Genomic DNA, 9,199 nt, shown 5'->3' with positions numbered 1-9,199 from the left:
GTGGTGACTGAAGGCGGTGACTGTGTAGTTCTGACGTCAACTTTTTACGGAAGTCACAACGGTTCGTGAAAAAATCACAGCTACTTTAAGCAGGCTGTGTGCATTTTACTGTGGACTGACTGTTTTGAAAAGTATATGGTAGTTACATAGCACCTAGACCTCAGTTATCATGAAAAAAGCCAGGAAATTTCAGTTTTGACAATATGGGACCTTTAAACTATCTTTCACTGAATAACTTTCCTCTAACATTTCACTTTTTTGCAGAAGACCGTTTCTGCTTCAGATAAAAAAATAAATAATTTTAATTAATTGTGACAATATTTCACTTGCAAATTTATTTCTTATAATTGTGATTATATCTAACAATTATTTGTCCTATTTACGACTTTATCGCAGAACTTTGTATACCCTAACTGCAGCTCTTTTTTTTCATCAATGTGACTTTACAGTATATCACAATTTGTGTTTTTACAGTTTTGACTATTTTTCATAACTGTAAATATTTCTCAGAATTGTAACTTTACATCTCAAAATTCTGTCTTTGTTTTTTCATAATTGTGAATATTTCTAATTTCTTATATCTCATTAATTTCTCAATTTGACTTTATTTCTCATAATTAGTATTAGTTTTCTTGTTATTGTGACTCCCGATTAGACTTGTGCCGGTGTTCCGGTGAATTCAGTTCCCCTGTTTCCCCCTCACAGCGCATGCGCAGCTTCAGTACGAAAATCGTGACGTCATGATTTCGCACCGGCGAAGAGAGTTTTAGTGGTTTTGCTGTCTTTTCGCAAGCAAAAGGTTAATTTCACCATGTTCATTAGATAGCTAATTTGTAATTAAATACATGTATGTAAGTGACGTCCTGTTCAATCGCTATAGAGTCAGATTTCCCTGCTAATTCTTACTTTGGCCTATTTTATTAAGTGTAACGTTTAGGCTACGATTACACAGTTAAATTCCTTCGTCAGGGGCATTCTTTTGTTCGGACGTCCATTTCCATTTTATTGTTATTGTTGTTGTTAGTGTGTGTGTGTTTCTGTCAAACAACTTAAGCCTTGTCGAAATAATAACAAATAAACTATATTGCCCAACGACTAGTCACTCTTTTATTATTTTAGGTAACTCAGAGTGATGCTCCTGATGTTTTTTTTAAATGTCATAATTACGTCTAACCACTTTTATCTGCAGAACACTTTACACTGAAAACACAGGGGGAACAGATTTTTCCAGAGGCCTGAGAAAAGTGGTTCCCTCCCAGTATATTACCTGCTGAGGATTTGTAACAATACAGTGATACTGGTTATGTTTTTCAATGTCATCATAATTATGTCTATCTGCAGAACAGTGTTTTTACATTGAAAACACAGGGGGAACAGATTTTCCTGGATGCAGCATTTTTTTTTTGTCTAGATATTAATTTGTCATTAAAGTAGGCGACATGAATTAGAGGATTTAAAAAAAAAATTATTGCAATTATTATTTTTTTTTAATTAATTTAATAAAAGCTTGTTTAAGATGATTTAGTTTTTTATATTACTGTGACAATTAATAAATGTGACAATAAATGTTGTTTATATACTCTTTTATAGAAGATTTAAACGATCTCTGTGTTTTTTATATTACTGTGACTTAATTAATAAATGTGACAATAAATGTTGTTTATATACTCTTTTATAGAAGATTTAAACGATCTCTGTCATTTTTGTGGACTACACAACGACCCAAGTGATTCAGACGTAACACCTGCTTGGTTTGGGGACATTTTATTTTATTTTTTTAATTAAACCTAGTATTATCTTATGTTTGGACTTTGGTCCTTGCTAAATTGGCAGTTCTTACAGATTATTTTAATCTAATTTTGAGACAATTATAGTTATTTAACATAGTGTATGATCTTTCAGATTGCCTGTGATGGATGTGACGGGTGCTATCACCAGTGAATAAAGAATATTATTGCCCCTTGTGTATTATCTGAGTCAGTATATTATGAAAATTTTGTAAATAGTTTTCGCTTGGTTTTCAAAATTGCACTTGTATTGACTTTTTTTGTGTTTCTAAGATTGTATATTTTAGTTTGTATGGTTACAAAATTGCTTTTCTGTTGTACTGTATTGTACTATTGTATTTTTAAAAAGTGATTAATTTATTTTTTATTGTGATTTCCCATTGTTTAAACTTGTGCACTCGCGGTTAACATTAAAAAGACTAGAACGTCTTGAAATTGTGTAGTTTTGTAAAATAACAAAAATAAAAAAGGGTATCTTAGTGTATCTTTTATGTATCTTTTAAGATATGTTCCCCCTGTTTTCAGTGTAAAGTGTTCTGCAGATAAAAGTGGTTAGACGTAATTATGACATTTAAAAAAAACATCAGGAGCATCACTCTGAGTTACCTAAAATAATAAAAGAGAGACTAGTCATTGGGCAATATAGTTTATTTGTTATTATTTCGACAAGGCTTAAGTTGTTTGACAGAAACACACACACACACACACACACACACTAACAACAACAATAAAAATAAAATGGAAATGGGCGTTTGAACAAAAGAATGCCCCTGACGAAGGAATTTAACTGTCTAATGGTAATGTATGGTGTTACATTTCATAAAACAGGCAAAAGTTAGAATTAGCAGGGAAATCTGACTCTATGTTGCGATTGAACAGATGATCTAATTAACATGGTGAAATGAACATTGCTTGCAGAAAGACAGCAAAACCACCATATGTTGACTTGCTTAACCGGGGCGAAATCATGACGTCATGATTTTAGTACTGAAGTTATCAGGGTTGCCAGGATATAAAAAAAACCCCGCCCAATTGCTCCTAAAAACTACCGCGGGAAAAAATTAATCGCAACATGAAAATTTGATACCGGCATATCCCTACTCCCGATATGACTATATATATATCACATTATCTTTTCATATTTGAAAATTCTCACATTTGAAATTTCTCAGTTACTTGATGGATATTTTATGGAAGCATGCTTTTGTAATTTTCTAAAATCGTATAGCTTTTTTTACAGTCTTTATAGTGAGTTAAAGGGGTCATGAACTGCATTTTTATTTTATAATGTTCTCTCAGGTTCACCTGGTGTGATTTTACATAAAAGACATCATAATTTAGAAGTAATAGGCTATTTTCTATCTTGTTTTTGAGCCTCTCTGCAGAACAGTCTGTTTTTATAGGCGGGGCTCATTCAAGACTCGCAAGTAAACGCCCACTGCTATGATTGGCTAACAGTTTCACTTATTAAAATAACAGATGGACGCTGATGTGACTGACGTACTCTGAAAACAACATGGGTCATTTGGGTTAAAAAAGTGTAAATACTATAATATTAAATAAATATCAAACGGTCTGGAACAGACAATGTAATAATGGTAAAGGCACGTTTACTCACACTTATGTGTTGCGACATTACTATTGGATCCACTTTAGTCAGACTCAGCGCTGCATCATCGTTTACTTTCAGTCTCTCTGAAAAGCCTGCATGATACTATCTTGTTTAAAAATGAATCCGTAGTAAAGTAAAGTAAAGCAAACAAACAAACATTGTTTTTTCTTTGCTAATTTTACCCAGTGTTTACACCAGACACGAGCTGCGCAACACGACTATAGACAACAGAACCCATTATAATTGTAAATTCTGTCTACACTGGATGTGACATGGATTGCCACAGCAAATGCCAGACAGTAAACTGAAGTACTGCTCTATTTCTGATATACTCTAAGCATTCGCACCGCTTCTGACCTGAAAGAGAAATGGATTTGCGACATGACGCAACAGCGCTCGCGTCCGATCTAGATACGTGTTAGGATCACAAGGAAGTCAATTCAAAGACTGTTTTTCACAACTTACACTACACAGTGTCTTGTAATCTTGTAATGTCATCTGGATGGTTCTGTTGATGAAGTAATCCTGTGTTTGCTTCTCTCTAGTATTTCCTCTCCTACTACTACAAGTGCGTATCAGTGGGCGGGGCTAAAGAGGCAGTGATGTAGAAGCAGGCGTTGATCTTCACCGGCGGAGGTGGTGCTTAGCCACACTATTACGTCATAAAGTGGCGCATTCCAAAACGTGTCGTTTTCTGAGCTTGGTTTCAATAAAAGCTGTTTTTAAACTAACAAGAAATTTTTGAATTTTGAAACTTACAGGATGTTTTTATAGTACATTGACCTGTTATATGTCAAAAGGTCAAGGGAAATTTGATTTCGCAGTTAATGACCCCTTTAAATTTGATGGTTAAAAATGTACTATGGTGGTATACAGTGATAGTATCAGTAATAGCATCATCATTTTGATTAATCATAATTTTCACTAAATTATTACCATAATCATATACCATGGTAATAACATAGCCCCTAAAGACATGTCAGTGTTAAAACCATGGTACTTTTACTGAGACATACTAATATGTGACAAAATCCAATGGAATTAAATGCATATAACCTTATACTTCTATATACATTGTTGCTCTTGATACACACACACACACATCCTTGCTTTCTCTGTCTCTTGCATCTTGTCTTTCTGCATTTCTAGTGGTTTGGCACTAAAAGTAGGACTGATGTGGGAATATCTGGTGCACTTAACATAGTTCCAGAGAAATGCTAAACTAAATAAGAATTTGTCTTTTGTTTGTGTGCTTTAGTAGTTGGACGGGCTTTCTGCGCTCCAGTTCTCTCCACCAATTTACTGTAAATGTTCCATTCATTAATCCATCTGTTCTGTGTAATTGTACCATAGGTTGTGCAGGAATGTTGGCAGCCATCTTGACTTATTTTTGTCATATTGTTGTGCTTGCTAAATGCATAGCCTTACTTCTGATAGTCTGGGAGACAAAATAAACTTTCTCGCTCAGCCGTACTAAATTGAATTAGGGTTTTAGCAATTAATTTGGCATCCATTTCTAAGGCAGCTCAACCGTCCTGTGGAAACATGGTGCTCAGATGTTGTTGGCTGGACTTCAGGAAGGTTCATGGCTCTGTGGACTTGTAAGTGCACTCTCTGAAGGCAATCTCTTGTTGCGCTGTAATGGACCCAGTGCTGGTCTGCAGTGCTGTTCAGTGTCCTGCTGGAAGACTTTGAGCTTTCGGAGTGCACAAACACACACACACTCTCAAAGACTTTGTTATTTGCTCAACACAGACCATAGAGGTGGTACTTCCCGAAACATTTACCCCCAGATCCACCAGCAGACTTCTTTGGGCCACAACTGAGCTTACCCTAAACACTTTTTGTGTTCATACACAAACAGTTTATACCAATGATAGGTAGATAAATAAGTCTATTAGGTAAGAACTACAATCATTCAAGGCTAATATCTGTCTGGATACGAGGGTTTCGATTCTGCCGCATGATTACATGAAATACGCTGTGGCCTTTGTTTTACACAATAATAAGCAAAACCTTAATTATGCTTGTGGAGGGAAACCTGAGGTCATACGCAGCTAAGGACGGACATATTTTGATGAAAAATGAGACTGTATGCTGTGGAAAACAGGAAACTCACTAGCCACGGTCATTCGCTATGGCCGATTGTAGTGTTTAGATGCAGTTCCAAAAATAGCACATTAAGTACCGCATCATAGTGAAATGCAGATGTACAACAGGTGGGCCATATGCTTTTGTTTCATTTTTAGCTAATTAATTCTGTCTTTTTCAGGCATCTTAAAACAGTTATTCCTAAACAGAAGTATGTGTATGGGAATTTGAGCAGGTTCAAAATAATTTAAATAATATTTAAATACACTACTGGTAAGATTTTTAATGAAAGAAGTGGCTCACTAAGGCTGCATTTATTTGATCAAAAATACAGTGGAAATAGTTGTATTTTATTGTTAAATTTTTTTTTTATTTTTTTTTTTATGTTTATTTATTTTTTTATTTATTCATTCATTCATCCATCCCTGTGATGGCAAAGTAAATTTTCAGCAGGCATTACTCCAGTCTTCAGTGTCACACGATCCTTCAGAAATCATCTTAATATTGTAATGATTTATATGATGATATTATATTTATATGATGATAATATATTGATTTACTGCTCAAAAAACATCTCATATTATTATCAGTGTTGATCTTACTGGACCAAAACTTTTGCGTGGTAGTGTGTATTAAATAATATTTTGAAAATATTTTACAATTTTATTAAGAAGGAAAGTTTTATACAGTGCATTTGTGTAGACTGTGCTCATAGTACAATTATACAATGTTGTGTTTTGTTTTTTGTTACCAAAAGTTTTGTTTAATTTAAACCAGACTTTATTAATGCTATTAATATTAATGATACTGGAATATGATATCAAGTAAATGAGAAACACATTTTGGTTTGGTGTTGATGAAAGTATACTTGAGCCTTACTGATGGGACTCTGGGGGTACAAATTTGGGAAACACTGTCCTACGAAATCAATTCAGTCTTGTGCTCATGTGAAAACTTGAGCAAGTAGCTTTAATAACAACGGCACATTTAGACAAAAGGCCCCGCTGAGCTGATGAATCCGCTGACTGAGTGAATGGGGGGAAGAGAAAGGACATAAAGGTAAAATATGTGTAGCACAAGGTCTGCTGTAAGATGTGTCTCTGAGTACAATTTATGGCTGACCAGGTTGAAAGCAAAATGAGGGATTTTTATTGGGTTAAATCTACTGCTCAATTCCCAAGAGCTGGGTCACTCTAGAATCATCAGTTTTAGGTATGATGAAGCTCTTTTTCTTCCCCCCTTCCTGCAGCTGTTAGGAATGCCATGGATGGGTTAATTCACACAAAACTCTGTCTAGAAAATGACTGCAGTGTGTTAGGTTGGATTTATGCCTTTAACAACTTTAAATAGGTGTAAGATGGCATCAAGGTATTTGACCTTTATCATTAAGCTAATAAATGTATCAGTTTGAAAAAGTAATGTGGTGTACCGTGGTACGATGTTGGTATAAATGGTACTTGTTACTGAATGATTACCAATTTACTGTTAGCTTTTTGAAGATTAGTTTTTTTTTTGTTGTTGTTCTTCAAAGTTAATGCTAAGGGGAAACTTTAATTTCAGTTACAGTATTTGTGCTACTTTAAAAAAGTAGTTAGCTTCACTAAAGCTGCAAATTATTGTAGCTACATTGTTTCTATCGTTTTGGGTCAGTAAGGATTTTTTTAGATAAATGTATACTTTTATTCCGCAAGGATGCATTAAATTGATGAAAAGTGACAGTAAATACATTTATAATGTTACAAAGGATTTCTGCTTCTATGCTTTAAATAGATTTCTATTCATCAAAGAATCCGTGTGTAACAAACGTTTGTAGGTCGGGAAGAAGGAGGCGGGAACCGGCGGACATTTAAACAAACTTTAATAATAAAATAAACACAAAACAGCACGACAGCCCCTCGCGGACGACTGTCGCGCACAAACAAAACCAAAACACAAAATAAACTCCAGGCCTTTTGTAATTTGTTATTTTGTTTTCAGAATTGTGATCTGCTTTGCACTTCTCGGCCACCGTACAAAACAGCGCGACAGCCCCTCGCGGACGACTGTCGCGCACAAACAAAACCAAAACACAAAATAAACTCCAGGCCTGGTCCTCTCTCCCTTTCACTGTCGTCACTCCTTTTTATCCTTCCGGAGCTCCTCCGTGAGACTCGAGACCGGTGAGTGGCGCAGGCGTCGCGCATTAGCAATTACTCCACCGGCCTCGCTCCGTTCCCACTGCTCTCGGCCCCGCCCCTCTCGTCACACCGTGAAAATGGATCACAGTTTCCACAAAAATATTAAGCAGCACAACCGTTTTCAACATTTATAATAATAACCAGTGTTTGTTAAGCGCTAGACAGCATATTGATTTCTGAAGGATCATGTGACACCGAAGACTGGAGTAATGGCTGCTGAAAATGCAGCTTTGCCATCACAGGAATAAATTATATTTTGAAATATTTTAAAATAGAAAACAGTTCCTTTAAATTATAATTGTATTTCATTGATGTATAACATTGATGTAGCGTTTTATAGCATTAAGGTGGCAGTTGTAATGTTACTGAAAAATGTGTTGGGTTGAATTATGTAAAAATGTACATAAAAAGGAGAAACGAGTAAATTGTGTTCTCTCTTACTCTCTCTTTCTCTTTCTCTGGTCATATATGACTGATTAGAGGATGGGACAGGGAGAGAAGCACATGCTTTGTTTTCCCTCTTTTGGCCTTGGAATTCCAAGGGATTTACGGTGCACTCACCCCTCTGATCCTACTGATCAATGAGACCCTGGAGATGAACAGATGGAGAGCCCCCTCCCCTCCCTTCTTAACTCTTCTCTTCCACCACCGATTCTTTCTCTCTTGTTCCCTCCCTGCGTCTCTTTTCTCGGACTTGTGTCTGTTTCTCTCTGTGGAGGGAAGACACAAGAGCCCCAGCTGTGGAGTGACTGGACATTTGCTGATTTTGGCAGTGACTTTGTCTTTTTTGTGGCTTTGATCCATTAGAACTGATTGGGAAAGGGATAGGGTTCACAATGGAATTGCCTCTTCTACAGCGTGTGTGTATATGCGTCCTTGTGTTTGCGTGCTGGAGAAACAGATACAGATTTGTATCTCCCTGGCCCGTGATGTGACCTCATGATGTTTTGGTGTTTAGATAGAACCGTCACTATGGAAATTGCCCAGCAAACCCCCATCTGTTGCACTATATGACCTCACTGCCATGTTTGTATCCCAAACTAGGGTTGTGCCGATAGACGATAGTATCGTGTATCGACGATAGTCAGAGATATCGACGATAGCAGATGTCTTTGTCGATAGTCATGACGATATTAGGCTCATTCTCCTATAAATGTATTAAATTATTATTATTATTATTATTATTAGGCGGCCTATTATAATTCGGCTATTATTATCAAATTGCCCCGCTTTTTCACTTCAGCACCGCATTTTACACAAATGAGGATTAGACCCTGTAGCCGGTATTTTAACCGAGCCCTCACTAATTGAGTTTAATGCCACAGTTATGTTAGAACGCATCTCATTCTTGTTTCTGTGGCGGCACGTTGGGCTCGTCATGGGGCGCGCGGTCCGGAGCGCTGTATGACTGATATATCCGTTCAATTTAACTTTACTCCAAATATATGAACTTACCTGTTTTAAATACTTTTATATTTAACGTGTTTGTTTATGTCCAATATTTAGTGTTAAACTGTTGGTCTTTAAAATAA

Source organism: Sinocyclocheilus anshuiensis, unplaced genomic scaffold, assembly GCF_001515605.1.
Source record: "Sinocyclocheilus anshuiensis isolate Anshui unplaced genomic scaffold, SAMN03320099.WGS_v1.1 scaffold70, whole genome shotgun sequence".
NCBI classification, from domain to species: domain Eukaryota; kingdom Metazoa; phylum Chordata; class Actinopteri; order Cypriniformes; family Cyprinidae; genus Sinocyclocheilus; species Sinocyclocheilus anshuiensis.
Note: the sequence above shows the minus strand (reverse complement) of the source record.